Source organism: Procambarus clarkii, unplaced genomic scaffold, assembly GCF_040958095.1.
Source record: "Procambarus clarkii isolate CNS0578487 unplaced genomic scaffold, FALCON_Pclarkii_2.0 HiC_scaffold_345, whole genome shotgun sequence".
NCBI classification, from domain to species: domain Eukaryota; kingdom Metazoa; phylum Arthropoda; class Malacostraca; order Decapoda; family Cambaridae; genus Procambarus; species Procambarus clarkii.
This window is the reverse complement of record NW_027189378.1, coordinates 152,501-171,455: the sequence shown is the minus strand read 5'-3', so window position 1 is coordinate 171,455 and position 18,955 is coordinate 152,501. Positions and strand designations below refer to the sequence as shown.

Sequence of the window (18,955 nt, the reverse complement as noted above, 5' to 3'; positions counted from 1 at the left end):
GCAACTTTAGTTATAAAACTAAAGTTCTTATTGTCTCAAATCTTATTGTCTGTTCTATGAAAAGGCATGATGTAAATTATGTATTTTTTGAATGATTGAATTGTAGGCACATTAAGCGGATTCGATATTTGATATATCCAGAAAAGGTGATTTCTGTTCAGTTTTAAAATGCATCACCGTTAACGCTAAAGGACTGGTAAAACGACTCGATGTTTGTCATTTTTAAAATAAACACTAAAACTAGGCCCTTAACATATATAATGTTTGAATATAAATTGAATGCATATAAATACAAAGTGGGAGTGGCTGGCTGGCTGGCTGCCTGCCTGCCTGGCTGGCTGGCTGGCTGGCTGGCTGGCTGGCTGGCTGGCTGACTGGCTGGCTGCCTGCCTGCCTGCCTGCCTGCCTGCCTGGCTGGCTGGCTGGCTGGCTGGCTGCCCGCCCGCCCGCCCGCCCGCCCGCCTGCTTGCCTTGCCTTGCCTTGCCTGTCCTGTCCTGTTATTGCCTTGCCTTGCCTTGCCTTGCCTTGCCTTGCCTTGCCTTGCCTTGCCTTGCCTTGCCTTCCCTGCCTTGGCTGCAGCTGGCTGGCTGGCCGTAAATCAACTCTTAACAACACCACACCACACCACACCATCACTCATCACCCATCACCCACCACCGGCCCCAGTCTCCCAGCCTCTCTTATATACCCGAGCAGGCCCTTTAAATTATTTGAATTGTTGCACTTCGGCCAATGGCACGATCGCTGCTGCTCAAACATATTCTGGTTCACAAGTATTATAATATATTATATTATATTATTATATATATATATATATATATATATATATATATATATATATATATATATATATATATATATATATATATATATATATATATATATATATTTATTCATGAAACACATTAAAACCTTGATCATTTATTCATTCATTACGTCTAGTGAAGAATTGCTTTTGTTCATTTGTATGATTAAAAATTGATAGAATATGAATTCCTCGCTTAAAGTAAAATATAAAATATATATTGGATTTATATGATTGGTTAATATTCCAAGTGATGCTGAATATCCCCTATAATTTTGTTTTGTTTGTTTGTTTGTTATGTACACATTCCAAATGAAATCAATATAAATGTTATTATTAATGTTTGAAAGTTGATTGTCTACTTGAATCTCTCTATTAAAGTGTGTGTGGCTCCGGATGGAGCCTGGTTATGGTATTTGTCGTGGTGGGTGGCAGAAGTGCTTACTTCTTCTCTGTCTTCTTTGGCAAAAGAACTGCCTGAATGTTTGGAAGAACACCTCCCTGTGCAATGGTTACGCCAGACAGAAGTTTGTTGAGTTCTTCGTCGTTGCGGATGGCCAACTGCAAGTGACGTGGGATGATACGGGTCTTCTTGTTGTCACGTGCGGCGTTACCGGCGAGCTCCAGAACTTCGGCAGCGAGGTATTCCATGACGGCTGCCAGGTAGACAGGAGCGCCAGCACCGACGCGTTCGGCGTAGTTGCCTTTACGCAGCAGACGGTGAATTCTGCCCACGGGGAACTGAAGTCCGGCCCTGCTGGAGCGAGACTTTGACTTGCCCTTCACTTTGCCTCCCTTGCCGCGTCCTGACATTGCTGCTGCTGTTGTGGGTTTGTGGTGTTTTATGCCGGTTGCTTTGCTTTGATGTCCATAGGGAATGGAAAGGATGGGGGAGGTAGAGGGATGGGGAGATGAAATTCAGGAAGAGGATGCGGGTGTAGAGAGAGAGGAGGTTTGAAAGTTCGGTGGCCTGTCCACCATGGGTTGACATTTTTGTATGTGTTGTTTGTTTGCGTGTGTGTTATGTTGGGTTGTCAGTACATTGGCTGGGGGGGCTAGTGTTTGTGACCTTGTTGGTGTCCTAAAGCACTAGAGCCGATGGAGTTGGCTGAAGGAGGCTAATCTTAGAAACATCAGGGTAGTTACACTTCTGACGCCACGACAAATGGTTTTTTGGTTTTATATTTTTTTGTAGGTGTTTTATTTATATATATATTTTTTTTTTTTTTTTTTTTTTTTTTTTTTTTTTTTTTTTATTTATTTATTTATTTATTTATTTTTTTTTTTTTTTTTTTTATTTTTATTATTTATTATTTTTTTTTTCTTTCTTTCTTTATTCTTCATATGGTGTAGATTGGGTCCGGGATGGGCCACTCATCTGGATCGTCTGGCAGACCGCTTAGTATCTGAGGGCTTGGGAAGGCCTCATCATGGATATGTCTGATCACTTTTTGTTGGAGAGTGATTCTTCTGGTTCTGTGTGGTGGTTCATGGATCTCGTAGTCGCTGGTGGTGTTTTCTGCTACGAAGGGATCTTCTGGGTCTGGGACATACATGTTCTTCATACGGTACAGCTGTCTTCTGGCCAGGTAGCTGAGCCTAATGTTCATTGGCTTCATGTTGAGCGTCTCATGGATCAGGTCGGTTCTCACCCTGTCACTCAGAGTCAGGCCCTCTGCAAAGCGAAGTGCTTTGTTTTGTACTCGTTGAATCTTCAACATGTTGGATTTGTTGGTGAGGTTCAGGGGAACGTATGGGTATTCCAAGCTAGGCCTTATGATCATTCTGTACAGGTGGAGCTTGATGTGGGATGGGGCTTGGTTGAAACGGAAGAGCCTCGCCAGTGAGCCCCGGGCCATCGCTGTCTTCTGGGATACGTACTGGGAGGAGTTGAGTAGCCTGTTGAAGTTGTAACCGAGCACTGTGTTGGAGTTTGAGATGGCTATGGGTTCACCCCTGATTCTTATTCCCCCCTCATTTTCAATTGAGAAGGCCATACAGCCGACAGTGCTTAATTGAATCTTTTCTGGGTTAGTGGTGATCCTCCATTTCCTTTCCCAGTTAGCAGTCCTTGCTAGTTCTACGTTTGCCTTACGGGTTGCAGTTGCATGTTTGGCCGCTTGGCTGCTAGGGTTAGATGTTATTACGTGTGTTACGTCGTCCGCAAATTGCACGATAATGGTGTCCCTATACTCTGGTTGGGGCAGGTCATTTACAAAGATGTTGAAGAGAACCGGGCTCAAGCATGATCCTTGGGGGACTCCAGCTGTTGGGGTGAAGGCTGCGGCCTCGTTTGCCTTGAAGCTGGGGGTAACTTGCCTATTCTTAAGGAAATTACTGATCAGCCTGAGGAGGGTCCAGTTTTGCGCTGGTAAGTCTGCTAATTTGTACACCAGACCATCGTGCCACAGGCTGTCGAAGGCCTTGTGTACGTCCCTCGTCGCAATCAAGGCTACCTGTTTTTGCTTGCGAATTGAGCTTAAGGCGTCGTAGATGATGTTAATTGCGTGCTGGGTTGATCTATGTGCTCGAAAGCCAAACTGCTTTTCTGTGAAGAGGTTGTTGTACTCCATGTAGTAGTTAAGGCGGTTTGACATGATTTTTTCAAAGCACTTGCCTATTGAGTCTAAGAGTGAGATTGGTCGGTAGTTGCCAGGTTGGTGGGGGTCTTTCTTGGGTTTGGGAATGAATATCATCTTGGCTGACTTGAATGCTACAGGAATGTGACCCGATGCCAGCATAGCGTTGAATAGGTTGAGTATGGATTGCATAAGATTGCCTGGTAGAAGTTTGATCTGCAGCGCTTTGATCCCTGATGGTCCAGGGGCCTTATCTCTGGTGCTTTTGATGACTCCTCTCATCTCTAGCATAGTTATGGGTCTTGTTAAAGGGTGGTCGTCTTCTAGGGTTGTCAGGTCAATCAGAGGGGTGCTGTTAAGGGAGGCGGCATTTTCTGTTGTCCATTGGTTGACACGTTCAAAGTGAGTGTTGTTGAAGGCTCTGCTGTTTGAAGCTGTGAGTGTCTTTTTCCAGACTGCGCCCATGAGGTCAGCCTGATCCTGCTGGGTCTTCTATTTTTTCTTGCTGCTCCTCTTCATCTTCGTCAAGGAATGTGTGTACAAGGTGGGTGAGGCTGGGGTTAACCTGATCCCAGGAGCTGTCTGATCTTGCGCCAGAAAGTAGCCGGCTCCCTTTTGTACTGGTTGGCCTGTCTCACCTAGGGTTCTCCAAATGTGGCTCTTGTGGGTCAGCGTAAGGTCTATGGTTTCCCTTCTGAGTGTTTGTAGGGTCAACGCTGGTGGCTGGCCATGTTTGGTAGTGGCTTTGGCAGGCTCGCTGGTACTACATTCATTTTGCCTCTGATTTCTCGGGTCGGCTTATATTGGTGGTAAGTCCTAGTGGTGGATATTTCACAAGTGGCCTCGGTTGCAAGCTGGATCCGGTTGTGGATGGTGTTTACTGCTTGGTCGATTGTTTGGGTTGGGAGGTTCTCGAACTCAATGATAGGGGTCGTCAGCAAGGAAGGTGTCATAGTCACGGGCACGTATGGTTTCCAAGTCTGGGCCTGGATGGTGCCACATATCTGAAGGGGGTTGCTTGGAGGGATGTGACCACAGGGATGTGATCCGACCCCACGTTCTTGCCTGGGGTTACTCTGCAGTGGAACAGGTCACAATCTCTGTTGGTCAGCACTATGTCAGGGGTGCCCCTATGGTTGCCCGCAAAGAACGTCTTAAAGTGGGGGCCTTGGAAGGAGAGGTCCCGGTTTTGCATTAGATTGAAGAGCTGCCTGCCCTTGAGGTCTGGCCTGTCAGGTGCGTTGAATAAGGCCTGATGGTGGGCATTCAGGTCTCCTGCGATGATAGTGGGGAGGATTCCTGTCGAGCAGCTTGTTCAGAGGGATGGAGGGGAGGTAGGCCAGTCTAGGTGGTAGATATGCGGTGCAGACGATGAGGGGGCCGTGTGAAGTGGTGAGTTCTATTGCAAGAAAGTTGTCGTCTTCTACTGAGGATGGGGCGGTAGGAGAGTCCCTCTTCTTATTAGTATCGCCACCCCACTGTAACCTACCCCTGTTGACTTCCCTGGTGGAATATCCCCAGATGGAGATGTGCTGGTCCTGTCTGGCCGCTGTTTCATTGAGTAAGATTACATCTGGGTTAAGTCTGGCTACTTCCAGAGTGAGTAAGGTATCTGTTGTTGAAGTAAGTGTCTGATGTTCACCTGAAGGATTGTGATCCCCATTATTGACTATGAGACGGAAGTGTTTGTTTGGCTGTAGTGCCAATGTTGTTACATTCGGTTTGGTCGCTTCTGTTTGTGGAGGAGGGGGGTAAAGCTGTTGAGCCAGGTATCTTGTTCCTGGTTCCGGTCGGGGATTGGTTGGGTTTGGGGTTTACCATACGTTGCTGTGCCATTGGAGGGTCCTCGGTGTCACTGCTGTTCATGATGTCGACATCCGTGGTGCTAGAGTCGCTCTCTGGTGAAGAGTTGTGGGGGTTGCTTGCCCTTGCTCCGTCCACAGGGGATGGGGTTCGGCTGTAGTTCGGTCCTAGGCCTCTTGGTACAGCGTTGTGTGGAATATATTGTTGTGGGGCTGCGATGTTTGAAGCGAAATTTCCTAGGGCGGATGGGGTTCCGTATGGCAAGGGAGTTTGTGATAGCTTTGAGGACGATCTGATGTGGGAGTGTTTCAGGAAGGGTGGACATAGGTGTTTCCCAGAATGTCGGGGTGGAGGGGCCGGGGTTGTTCAGGGAGTTTGGAGTCTCCTGGGCGTTGGTAGAGGCCTGGGGGCGAGGAGTACTAGGGTTGGGTTTGTTGGGTTGTGCTTGGGCCTGGCCGGCGGTTGTTGTGATGTTAGGAGTCAAGTAGGCAAGCGAGTCCTCGGACATATGGACAGGGGGTAGGCCATTGTCTTTCCTAAGTGAGTTCCAGAAACCTAGGAGCTTCACTGGGTTGTCTGGAAACTGTATTTGAGCAAATGTTAGAAGTTCGGCCCCTAAGCTGGGCTTGGGATCGGGGTTTGGTGCAAGAGAGTTAGGTGTTGGGGCCTGTTGTGTTTGATTCTGGGTTTGCTCTGGTATAACCGTGGGGTTATGGGGGTGTTGGGTGCTTTGGTGTCCCCCTTGGGCCCCCGACTGGGCCTGTTGTTGGTTAGGGATGCCCCAGGCATTTACTGGTGGAGGAGGGGCAGGGATGGTAATAGCTGCCTGTTGGCGGGCTGCTGTCTCCGTTTCATGCAATTGCTTGATTGCCTCTTGCCTGCGAGGACAAAGATGCGAGATTGCAATGTGTGGACCATTGCATAGAGCACATTTGGGTGTTGGGTTTGTGCATTCCCGGTAGCTGTGTTCCCCTGTGCACCTGCTGCACTTGGGGGTTCCATTGTTACATGCATTGGAATAGTGGTCATACTGAAAGCATTTGAAGCATTGCTTGAGCTTGTAAAACCTCTGTGGGTTGATTTTGTCAGGTTCAGCCATGATGCCAAATGCAGAAAGGCCTTGTGTGCAGACTTGCGTTGCTTGCTCCGGTGAAGCCAGAGTAAGTTTCAGTACTTGGTTGTTGCGTTGGGTTGTGAATCTGTGGGCCTGAAGTATTTTGACATCCCTGTTTTTCCTCTCTATTTCTGCAATTATTTCATCATTTGAGTGATCCATGATGATGTCATGGATCCTATGTACAAAGATGGTGCGTTGGGCTTGGAATTCGGCAGGGGGGTAGACAGTGATATTCTTCTCCCTTAGTTTGTTCATGGTGTCTGACGAAAGGAGGTCTGGGAGGTTTGCATTGGGCACCAACAGGATGGCTCCATTCGTTATTTTGAACACATTTTTGTAGGTAATCTGGGTGACCTCGTAGACCACCTCAAGTAGTTGGGCTGGGGTACGGCCCCGGCCAGATTCGTCTGTGAATCTGACTTTGGTCGCCATAGCTTGGTGGGCCAGGCAGCCTAATCTAATCTATACTATGGTGGGTGCTGTGAAGTGTCCAGGTAGACTAAGTGGATGGTGGGTGTTAGTTAGGCCGAGGCCTCTAACTTCTAGTTGCTAGGCAACTAGAGCTACTAGACAAGGTGGTAATTGAACCTATCGATAGCCTAAGCCTGCTACAAGGCTGTTAGATGCCCGATCAAACCTCCGCAAGAATTTCAAGAACCCGGTTTTGGCTACCGCTCGGGAATGATCGTTTGGAATGGCGAAATACAAGAGGTAGAAACAGTTTAGAAAGACAGCCTTATTCACTCCTTAATTCTATGATTAGTAGTTTATGCATTGTGTATTGTGTGAGTGTGTGTGTGGTGTGTCTTGGTACAGGCAGGGAGAGAATGGGGAGGAGAGGGTGGGGAATGGGGGGGGGGAGGGGGTGTGGGAGGAAGGATGAGGATGGGTAGTTATTTTATTAGGACATCATACTGCTGTAAGCGTCAGTAGAGCTAGGTTGAGACACAGTACAGGTGCCCCGGCGTGTCTTGACGCCGAGAGAGCTTGTAGTCGACTGGCAGTGAGTGTGGCTGGCTGCTACGCGGCCGGCCGGCTGTGATTGGCTCGCTGGCGCACCAATCCTGAGTGAGGTGGGCGGAGCCAACGCTCAGTTTCTCCTGTAGGTGGCGGGAGCTCCTGGGAGCACGTCTGCTCACGGCGGCTGCTGGCTGGCGAGTCGGTTTTGTTTTATGCCGGCCCGCAGATCGAGCTTCGTGTTATATACCCCGCTCAGGATCAAGGGAGTCCGCCACTGACCAATCAGCGCGCTCCGCCACGCGACCCGCTCTGAGCTGAGTCGCGAGCGGGATATAAAAGGAAAGCTCGACTCGCGCAAAAGGAGCACAAACAGAACTTGATGTTGTCACTGAGTGGGAGTACAAATGGCGTATAAAAACCAACTCCAGCAAATCTAAAATCACCTATTTTTTCTGTAAAAGAACTATTCGCCCAATTCCTCTCAAACTATTCATACACTCAAAATCCTACTTATATCTCTGTATCTCCCTCCTCCACAGTCCTGGGACTCACATTTGATCGACAACTACTCTTTCACACACACATAACACAGAAACATGCAATAGCTCTTCAAGCCATGAAGAAACTATACAGACTTAGATTTGCAAAACCTGACACAAAAATGCACCTTTACAAAGCACTTATTAGACCTCTCCTAACATACGCTCCACTAGCTCTTTCTCTATCTGCACGCACTAACAAAATAAAACTTCAAAGAATACAGAACAGAGCACTAAGATGGGTACTCAACACCCGATGGCAAGAGTTAAATACCAGTCAAAGTCTCCATGAAAGTACTAACATTCCTGCCCTAAATACCTACTGGAAAACTCTATCAGACAAACAAATCGATAGACTACTCACTCATCATGAACAACACATTGATTTTCTCCTACACACTCTCAGACTACCACGAAACAATCATGACCTCTTCTCTACCATCCATGATCCTCTTCCTAACTCTGTATTTCGTTAAACTTTAGCTCTCAACACCCAGCATCCACTATCATTACATATTCAGCTCTCAACAACCAGCACAAACAATCTGTAAAAAAGTTCAGCCCTGACGCTCTTGAGCCAATCACTGTGATGTTGTGAGTTTGTGATGTCCCGATGTTGTCACTGAAAACACCCGACTGAGTCCCTGCCTCGAAAGCCGCAACCTAACGACACGCAGCTGGGTTTAGCCCTGGCACTTTTTCTCTTACAAATCTTCTTCCTCTCACCCCCCCTTATCTTCTTCTGTCCCCACTTCCAAGCTCGCCCCTATGGGCATCTTCTCCTGTATTATTCTGATTCTGATTCTGCGCAAAAGTTCATTATTGTATCGCAACGCCAGCCAGCACGAGCATCATCATGCCACCCAAGGCATCTGGAAAGGCTGCCAAGAAGGCCGGAAAGGCCCAGAAGGCCATTGCCAAGGGCGATAAGAAAAAGAAGCGCAGGAGGAAGGAGAGCTACAGCATCTACATCTACAAAGTGCTGAAGCAGGTCCACCCCGACACTGGTATCTCTTCCAAAGCCATGTCGATCATGAACTCGTTCGTGAACGACATCTTCGAGCGCATCGCCGCCGAGGCTTCTCGCCTGGCCCACTACAACAAGCGTTCCACCATTACCAGTCGGGAGATCCAGACGGCTGTAAGGCTCCTGTTGCCCGGAGAACTGGCCAAGCACGCCGTCTCTGAGGGCACTAAGGCCGTCACCAAGTACACCTCCTCCAAGTAAACGGCTTACTTACTGCCCTGTGGTGGTGGCTTGGCCTCAAACCAACAAACTCGGCTCCATTGGAGCCACACTTTAATTTCTAAAGAGATTGTGAGTGTTAGACACCAATACTATTATAACAAAAACCTCTGTCACTGAAAGCAAATAGCTATAAAATGAGAATATTTATGAAACTGTCTGTGTGTGTTTCTCTCTCTCAGTCTCTGACTGTCTGTCTGTCTGTCTGTCTCTGTCTCTGTCTCTGTCTCTGCATGTCTCTCTCTCTCTCTCTCTCTCTCTCTCTCTCTCTCTCTCTCTCTCTCTCTCTCTCTCTCTCTCTCTCTCTCTCTCTCTCTCTCTCTCTCTCTCTCTCTCTCTCTCTCTCTCTCAACACACATATAAACACTCGGTATCTTTTTTCTAGAGATTAGAGATTCATTGTTATGTTCCACATTAGGATTACTATGCAGGCCACCCTCTTAAGGTTTGAAAATGTCAAGAAAACGGTTAATTTAAAATGTCATCTCCTAACTTAACAGATTAAGCCAGAGGACCAAAAACAGAATAAAACAGGACAGGACAGTATGTCACTTATACAAGCTGCTTTTATTTCTAGTACAGTATGACAATTTTTTTTTTTTTTTTTTTTGGAGGGGGGGGGGGGGGGGAGGATCCTTGGCAGTGCATAAGAATGAAAAGCGACGGCGTTTTGTTTGTAAGAGGACAGGTTGTACTACAAATGACTTGATTTATTGATATCACGTGTACAGTGTATGTATGACACCTAAATTATTGTATTTATTTATTTATTATATGTATAGATGAAGGTTAATTCATATGACTGATGCTAGGAATGTCTGAAATCTCCTTAGAAGGATATTTTGGCCCTGAGAAGGGCCGAGTTTGGTGTATACTAGGGTGGTCGTTTTAGCTTATGCACGCTCTCCACGGATACGGCGAGCAAGCTGAATGTCCTTTGGCATGATGGTGACACGCTTGGCGTGGATGGCACAGAGGTTAGTGTCCTCGAAGAGACCGACCAGGTAAGCCTCGGATGCCTCCTGTAAAGCCATGACGGCAGACGACTGGAAGCGAAGATCGGTCTTGAAGTCCTGGGCAATCTCGCGCACCAGACGCTGGAAGGGAAGTTTCCTGATGAGCAACTCTGTGCTCTTCTGGTAACGACGGATCTCACGCAGGGCGACCGTTCCGGGCCTGTAACGGTGAGGCTTCTTCACGCCCCCTGTGGCAGGAGCAGACTTGCGTGCTGCCTTGGTGGCCAGCTGCTTACGAGGAGCCTTGCCTCCCGTGGACTTGCGAGCAGTCTGCTTGGTGCGAGCCATGGTGAACAACTGTGGTTTGTGATGGCCGGATTAATTAATTAAAAAGTCCATAGAGCTGGCAAGTAGGGGATGGAAGAACGGGGCGAGGCTGCAGAAATCTTGAGCAAGGATCCGGGGATGAGGTGAAGAGGGGAGATGAAAGATCGGTGGCCCAACCACCGTGGATTTGAGCTTGATCAGATGAAAGTAGAATTGAGTGGGGTGTCATTTGCAATACACACAGAGGCCGGGAACGCAAGCAGCTGGCAGTGGAGGTTTGATGTCAGATGATGTTAAGTCAGTTCGTTAGGAGTCTTCTTTCTTGTTGATTTCACCAAACTTTGATCTTTGTTCTTTTTTTTGGGCTTGTCGGTCTTGGTGGTCACGGTTCGTGTTGATGCTTGAAGGTGATCTTTCCTTGGGGGTGATGGTGTACCGACAGATACGTCCTCATCCGATTCATCAGATGAGTGAGGAGCAGGGGTGTTGACACGCTGGGGTAGATTTCTTGAAGGTTGGGTTCTTGAGGGTTGATGTCTTGAAGGTAGAGTTCTCGGAGGGTGTGTAACAGCGGTAGGTACTGCAGCAGAAGGTGCTGCATAGTCGGTACCCTCTATAGGGTCACACCAAGGGTCGATAGCAGCGAAATTCGCCACTGAGACGGGTGAAGGGACAGCAGCAGCTGGAGAAGCGTGTGGAGCAGGAGCTGACAGTATGTCAGAAAGCGTGGCTGCGTTCACAGTGATGTCATGGTTGGTAACGGGAACTGATGCAGAAGTGGGGGTCACATGAGGCAGAGTCTTGTGAGCTGTAGGTACCCGAACAGGATCTGAGGGCTGCATTGCAGTGGCGGAATCGTCGTCGTCGGATGTAGAGTCAGCATCCTCCTCTACAGGGTCAGTTGTTGGAGATGAACGCGGAGCGTTGAAAACTTCCTCAGGAACAATGAAGGTAGGGAGACCGTTCGCCTTGTACAGAATTTTCAGAAGCCTCACGAATTCTCGGGGGTTATTGCCAGCAGTAATTCTGGCTGTTGATATCAGAGCTTTTACTGTGCTCTGCCCAATTAGCTTTGTCTTTGGTTGGGCCGGTGGCGATGGCTGGCTCGACGAATCGCTGGTTGGCGTTTGGGAGCTGGCTCCCCATTGGCTGGTAGTAGCAGTGGGACGTCCTCCCGGGAGCTCCGGGAAGATGGCGGCTTGGGCGTTGAAACCTGAAGTAGAGGTGGTCGCTGATTGGCTTGTTGCTTCAGAGGTACTGGCTCCGGTTGAAGATGTGGATTTCTCCATGTTTTTAATAGCGTTTTGTCTGTGAGGACAATGTATGGAGATTGCTGGATGATCGCCTTTGCACAGCAAGCAGCATAGTGTTTCAGACTTGCAGATGGAGTAATGGTGGTCAGCTGAGCAGAGGCTACACTTCTGAATCCGCTGGGTACATTTGCTGGTGGAGTGGGTGTACTCGTAGCATCGGAGGCACTGGTTGACGATGTGAAAACGTTCCATCTTCACACGGAAAGGCGGAATGTGAATTCCAAAGCTGTAAACTCCATTTCTGGTAGCCATAGTAGCCGAAGCTACCGTCTCGAAGGTCAGCTTCAGGGAGCGACTTGAATTGAAGAATTGAGCTTGGTGAAGCCGTAGGTCCGGGTTTGATGCCTTGAAGTCGTGCATGAACGCACTATCATCAGCGTCATCTTGTTCCACGATCCATTGACTGAGATCGTGAATAACGACAGAGTGTTCAGCCAGGTACTGGCGTGGGAAGTTGAGACGAAGGTGTTGGTTGGAGAAGTTAGCGCTGTAAGACAGAAGTTTGTCGACTTCCTCCTCACTATAAAAGAAGAAAAGGATGTCCGTGCCTTCCTGCTTGATGTCGTTGGGTGTTACTCCTGCAACGTCTTTAAAGAGCTTCAGGAGAGATGTCTTGGAGAATGGATGTTCGTTGAGGGGCGTACCCCTGATCTTGAAGCGTTTGTGACGCATAATGAGCTTCCTGGAGGCCGATGGATCTCTCTCAAAGACTACACGTTACTGAAGATGGCCTCCCGTCTCTACCCGGCATAAAATACCAAGTTAGGAGTGGGGTCTGACCATCTAGAGAGACGCAAGTCTGCTGCCAATTGTTTATCCACCCTGCAGTACTGGGTGCGAGAGAGAAGAGCTGGAGCAACGCGAGCACGTCCGACCGCGACGGTTGCTAGTTGCTGACTCTCGTGATGGCCGGATTAACGGATTAAAAAGTCCATAGAGCTGGCAAGCAGGGGATGGAAGAACGGGGCGAGGTTGCAGAAATCTTGAGCAAGGATCTGGAGATGAGGTGAAGAGGGGAGATGAAAGATCGGTGGCCCAACCACCGTGGATTTGAGCTTGATCAGATGAAAGTAGAATTGAGTGGGGTGTGATGGCCGGCGCCGAAAAATTTTTGCTTATATACGCCGTCTCGAGGCGCTTGCTCGAGCGCCATTGGCTGCTCGACTCGCCTACGTCACCCCGTTGCCCCTCCCCTCCTTCCTCTGGCTGCAGCCAACAGGCAACTCACCTCAAACACTATTATCGCTGATTTTGCTCTATTTTTTGGATTTGTGCAAAAGTCATTTCACAGAGACGTGAAACAGACGAGTAGGCAACTGCAGTTTTGAAAGCGTTGTGAGAAAGCCGTGTTTCTGCTCGAGTACAAGCATAAAGTAAGGACAGGCAGGAGTTAGGAGTTGCCATGCTACAAGTACGTCCGCTTGACGGGATATAGTCTGGGGAAATCGTGCCGAAACACGCCGGTGTTCCCCAAGGTTCTGTTCTTGCCCCAACACTCTACATCCTATACATAAACGACATTCCTGACCCTGTTCATCACACTTCATTAACCATATGTTATGCTGATGATGTCTCTCACCTTGTCACCAGCAACACCATTGATACACTAACAAACAGAGCACAAACAGAACTTGATGTTGTCACTGAGTGGGAGTACAAATGGCGTATAAAAACCAACTCCAGCAAATCTAAAATCACCTACTTTTTCTGTAAAAGAACTATTCGCCCAATTCCTCTCAAACTCTATTCATACACTCAAAATCCTACTTACATCTCTGTATCTCCCTCCTCCACAGTCCTGGGACTCACATTTGATCGACAACTACTCTTTCACACACACATAACACAGAAACATGCAATAGCTCTTCAAGCCATGAAGAAACTATACAGACTTAGATTTGCAAAACCTGACACAAAAATGCACCTTTACAAAGCACTCATTAGACCTCTCCTAACATACGCTCCACTAGCTCTTTCTCTATCTGCACGCACTAACAAAATAAAACTTCAAAGAATACAGAACAGAGCACTAAGATGGGTACTCAACACCCGATGGCAAGAGTTAAATACCAATCAAAGTCTCCATGAAAGTACTAACATTCCTGCCCTAAATACCTACTGGAAAACTCTATCAGACAAACAAATCGATAGACTACTCACTCATCATGAACAACACATTGATTTTCTCCTACACACTCTCAGACTACCACGAAACAATCATGACCTCTTCTCTACCATCCATGATCCTCTTCCTAACTCTGTATTTCGTTAAACTTTAGCTCTCAACACCCAGCATCCACTATCATTACATATTCAGCTCTCAACAACCAGCACAAACAATCCGTAAAAAAGTTCAGCCCTGACGCTCTTGAGCCAATCACTGTGATGTTGTGAGTTTGTGATGTCCCGATGTTGTCACTGAAAACACCCGACTGAGTCCCTGCCTCGAAAGCCGCAACCTAACGACACGCAGCTGGGTTTAGCCCTGGCACTTTTTCTCTTACAAATCTTCTTCCTCTCACCCCCCCTTATCTTCTTCTGTCCCCACTTCCAAGCTCGCCCCTATGGGCATCTTCTCCTGTATTATTCTGTTCTGTTCTGTTCCGAAACACCCGACTGAGTCCCTGCCTCGAAAGCCGCAACCTAACGACACGCAGCTGGGTTTAGCCCTGGCACTTTTTCTCTTACAAAATCTTCTTCCTCTCACCCCCCCTTATCTTCTTCTGTCCCCACTTCCAAACTCGCCCCTATGGGCATCTTCTCCTGTATTATTCTGATTCTGATTCCGAAATTTTATTATTCACACAACTTCAATACCATGACTGGACGCGGCAAGGGAGGCAAGGGACTCGGAAAGGGTGGCGCCAAGCGTCATCGTAAGGTGCTACGTGACAACATCCAGGGCATCACCAAGCCCGCTATTCGTCGCTTAGCTCGTCGTGGCGGCGTGAAGCGTATTTCGGGTCTCATCTACGAAGAGACCCGTGGTGTCCTGAAGGTGTTCCTCGAGAACGTCATCCGTGATGCTGTAACCTACACGGAACACGCCAAGAGGAAGACCGTCACTGCCATGGACGTGGTGTACGCTCTGAAGCGCCAGGGTCGTACCCTCTACGGATTCGGCGGATAAGAGCTTGGCTAATCCATCGATTCCACCCACCACCACCTCAAAACGGGACCTAATTAGGTCCCTATACTTTTTTACTGAAGGGCTTAATAGACGATAACATAAATTGTTTTGATATCAGCTAGCACATTGGGTCTTATGAAATCTATTTTTTATCCTCGCATGCTTAAAGGGACTCTGATTGGGGAGGGAGGGGTGGGGGGGGGGAAGGTTTGTTCCGTTATATACTAGCAGAGCAGGATCATTGGTGGTGGGGGGGGGGGGGGGTGAGGGAGAGAGAGAGAGAGAGAGAGATCTTTCCCAACTCTTCCTTTTTACATGAGTGAGCTACCCGTTTTATTCATTTTATCCTTCTCAGAGCTGTTTTGATAGTATCCAAATGATGGTAAATGAAAAGGGAGGACACGAATATCTACCCAGAATTCAGGACTGGCAATCGATATGCATGTTTGAGTGCGAATCTTTTTCTCTCTCAACTTAGGTATACGTTTATGTCGTACCTAAAAGCGAGAACCACACTATTGGGACAAGTATGCAAGGCCCAATTTTCCTAACAAGCACAGTTAATTTTGTTATTTTCGAACATTTCTTTCCAAATTGGTTTATCCAATTAACAGTATTATATTAAGATCATGAATTGCTGGGTTAGGTTAGGTTAGGTTAGCTTAGGTTAGGTTAGGTTAGCTTAGCTTGGGTTAGCATAGGTTAGGTTAGGTTTGATTACATTTCTATGTTAGATTTAACTCAAATTCAAAACAATTGCAGTCATTCGGCTTGTTAGTCAACTTGCCTCTAATAGGGGCAATTTGTCTAACAAGACTATTTAGTTTTGTGTGCATATATATATATATATATATATATATATATATATATATATATATATATATATATATATATATATATATATATATATATATATATATATATATATATATTATAGCTTCAAGACTCCGAACCAATATAGAAGCATCAAGAGGAAGTGCTTGTGTTATGGGCCAATAGGCCTTCTGCAGTTACTTCCATTCTTATGTTTATATTCCCATTGGTTCGTGTTTTATCTTGTGTAAATGTCAATCACCTCACCCAAAACTTTGGTACCATATCACCTCACCCATGTATGTGTGTATATGTATATATATATATATATATATATATATATATATATATATATATATATATATATATATATATATATATATATATATATATATATATATATATATATAATATACAGAGTAAATCTACCCGAAAAGTAATGATTTATTTGTCTACAAAACTAAACTCTTTTTGGAATCATATGAGGCCCCTCCACTGAGGGGGGAGGCCTGGATGTTTATTGTCATGTGTATTCATGCTGCTTGCATGTCGTCGTTTATTTTGCCTTTGTTGTTTTCTTGACAGCTTTCTTTGCCTTGGGTGGTTTGGGAGATTTTGAAGCTCTCTTTATTTTGGGCTTTTTGTTCCCAACAACAAGCTGCTGCTGCTGCTGCTTCTTTTTCAAGGCTGTAGGTGGTTTGTTGCTTGTGGCGGCTTTCTTGGGAGTTACCACGGCCTTCTTTGCTGCTGTAGATGGTTTCTTGGTTGTGGTGGCTTTCTTGGGAGTTAGAACGGCCCTCTTCTCTGCTACGGCCAGCTTGAATGATCCACTAGCTCCACTTCCCTTGGTCTGAACAAGAATGCCGTCAGCCACTGCTTTCTTGAGAAATCTTCGGATGTAAATGGCGATCTTGGCAGCCTCGACTTTGTTGTTGGCAACAACGTACTTCTTGATTGCTTGTAGAGACGAGCCCTTACGGTCTTTGAGTGCTGCGACCGCGGCTAGAACCATTTGACTAGTTTTCGGGTGAGCAACCTGGACGCGAGGTTTCCTGGTGGTGGCCACCACAGCAGCAGCAGCCGCAGCCTTCTTGGTAGGCTTTGCTTCTACCATGATGATGATGAGATAACCAAGGTGATGAGAGACGCTCAGACAGTCACGGGGGAATGATGCTGCCGCCGCTTGAGCCGAACCTATTTATGTGCCGGCACGGTACAGAAGCTGCAACCTGGCAACTCGTCCACCAATCACGACGGTTGGTTTTACGGCTCCGAAACCTGGATCCCATATCTTCTCTAAAATAGAAGCATTTGTTCATGTTCTTTGTAAAAGTATCATAAAGCAGGACAGATGAGACAAATATCATAAAAACTGAAGAGCAGATGAGCACACACATGTATGTATTACAAAAGAAAATCCACAAATTCATTAGAAATTGGCAGGGTAGGCTGAGGAAGTAGGTAGATGTAAAATGTCTGTAAATGGCGAAAGAACATAAACCCAAGACTGAATAAACGATGTTAAATATCCATGCCAAGGAGACAAAAATATGTTAGGATACAATTACCATTAAGACACCACAAGAAGGTCCGTATCCTGCCGTGATGACTAAAAAGAGTTGGTTATTAGCCACAATGTGTAGGCAGTCTCATGCCAACGGCCATACCACGTTGAGAACACCGCTTCTCGTCCGATCAGCGAAGTTAAGCAACGTTGGGTTTGGTTAGTACTTGGATGGGTGACCGCCTGGGAACACCAAATGCTGTTGGCAATAATGTTTTTTGTTTTGTTTTGTTTTGTTTCGTTTGTTTTTGTTTGAATGGCTGGCTGGCTGGCTGGCTCCACGGGAAATTCACGGAGTTGTGTGGAATAAGGCCTGGTAAAATGAATTAATATGTATGTCATGTTTAAAACAAACTCGCTTAATATAGTGTGTGAGGCTTTATACAAAAACAAACAACCAAAACAAAACATGTTGTATATCTATATATATATATATATATATATATATATATATATATATATATATATATATATATATATATATATATATATATGTCGTACCTAGTAGCCAGAACTCACTTCTCAGCCTACTATTCAAGGCCCGATTTGCCTAATAAGCCAAGTTTTCCTGAATTAATATATTTACTATAATTTTTTTCTTATGAAATGATAAAGCAACCCTTTTCTCTATGTATGAGGTCAATTTTATTTTATTGGAGTTAAAATTAACGTAGATATATGACCGAACCTAACCAACCCTACCTAACCTAACCTAACCTATATTTATAGGTAAGGTTAGGTTAGGTAGCCAAAAAAAGCTAGGTTAGGTTAGGTTAGGTATGTTAGGTAGACGAAAAAACATTAATTGATGAAAACTTGGCTTATTAGGCAAATCGGGCCTTGAATAGTAGGCTGAGAAGTGCATTCTGGCTATTAGGTACGACATATATATATATATATATATATATATATATATATATATATATATATATATATATATATATATAGCTTAATCCGGGTTTGAACTCGCAACTCCAAGAATACGCATCACTTATATACACTTTACCACTGGACCACTGCAGGACACTTGATGCTGAGGTATCAATTTAATGACGTAAATGCCATTTCCACAAATAAATGATAATTTAAAAGTATTTGTATGTACAAATCTTTTCTGTTTAAAAGGCTACAATATCAGTTACTGATATAATTTGTGTTAATGTTTCTATACCCACAGGAAGGCATGTTTTTGCTTATATGTAAGGGGTACGGAGAAGGAATCCACAGACCATCATTCCCCTTCCCCCCCCCCCTCCCACCTACTACCACCACCACCACCACCACCACCACCACCACTACTCACCACCAATCACCACCAATCACCACCACTACCAATCACCACCAATCACCACCACCACACCTAACCGAAAACCCCCTAACACATCAACCCTCCCCCCAATCAACAGGCGAAATAATAACCCTCAAATGCCTGCCTGCCTGCCTGCCAGCCAGCCAATACTAACGGTCTTCTCAGAAAGAAAATCTCTTTGTATCTGTATTACTTGATGAAATGTATGATTCTAATAATGAAAATAAATTGTTATGTCGGTTGTATGAGCATAATGACCAATATGCACATGATATGAATGAATTAAATAGTGTAGTTTTAAGTAATTAGGTTGTAGACACATTAAGCGGATATGATATTTGACGCGTCCAGAACTGGTGATTTTTGGTTTAGTTTTAAATGCACCACCACCACCACCATTGCTTCCCCAGAGCCTAATTAAGGACCGGTAAAAGGAGTCAATATGTATGTCATCTATAAAACCAAAGAATGAATAAAAACACACACACACACA

The 18,955-nt window shown here is 45.9% G+C and overlaps 1 non-coding gene across 1 annotated transcript; it reads left to right on the top strand.

Moving 5' to 3' along the window:
* Nucleotides 1-17,242: 17,242 nt before the first annotated feature.
* On the top strand, nucleotides 17,243-17,361 carry LOC138361391 (5S ribosomal RNA). The gene has a single exon (XR_011226946.1). It is a non-coding gene; the product is annotated as a 5S ribosomal RNA (ribosomal RNA).
* Nucleotides 17,362-18,955: the final 1,594 nt, after the last annotated feature.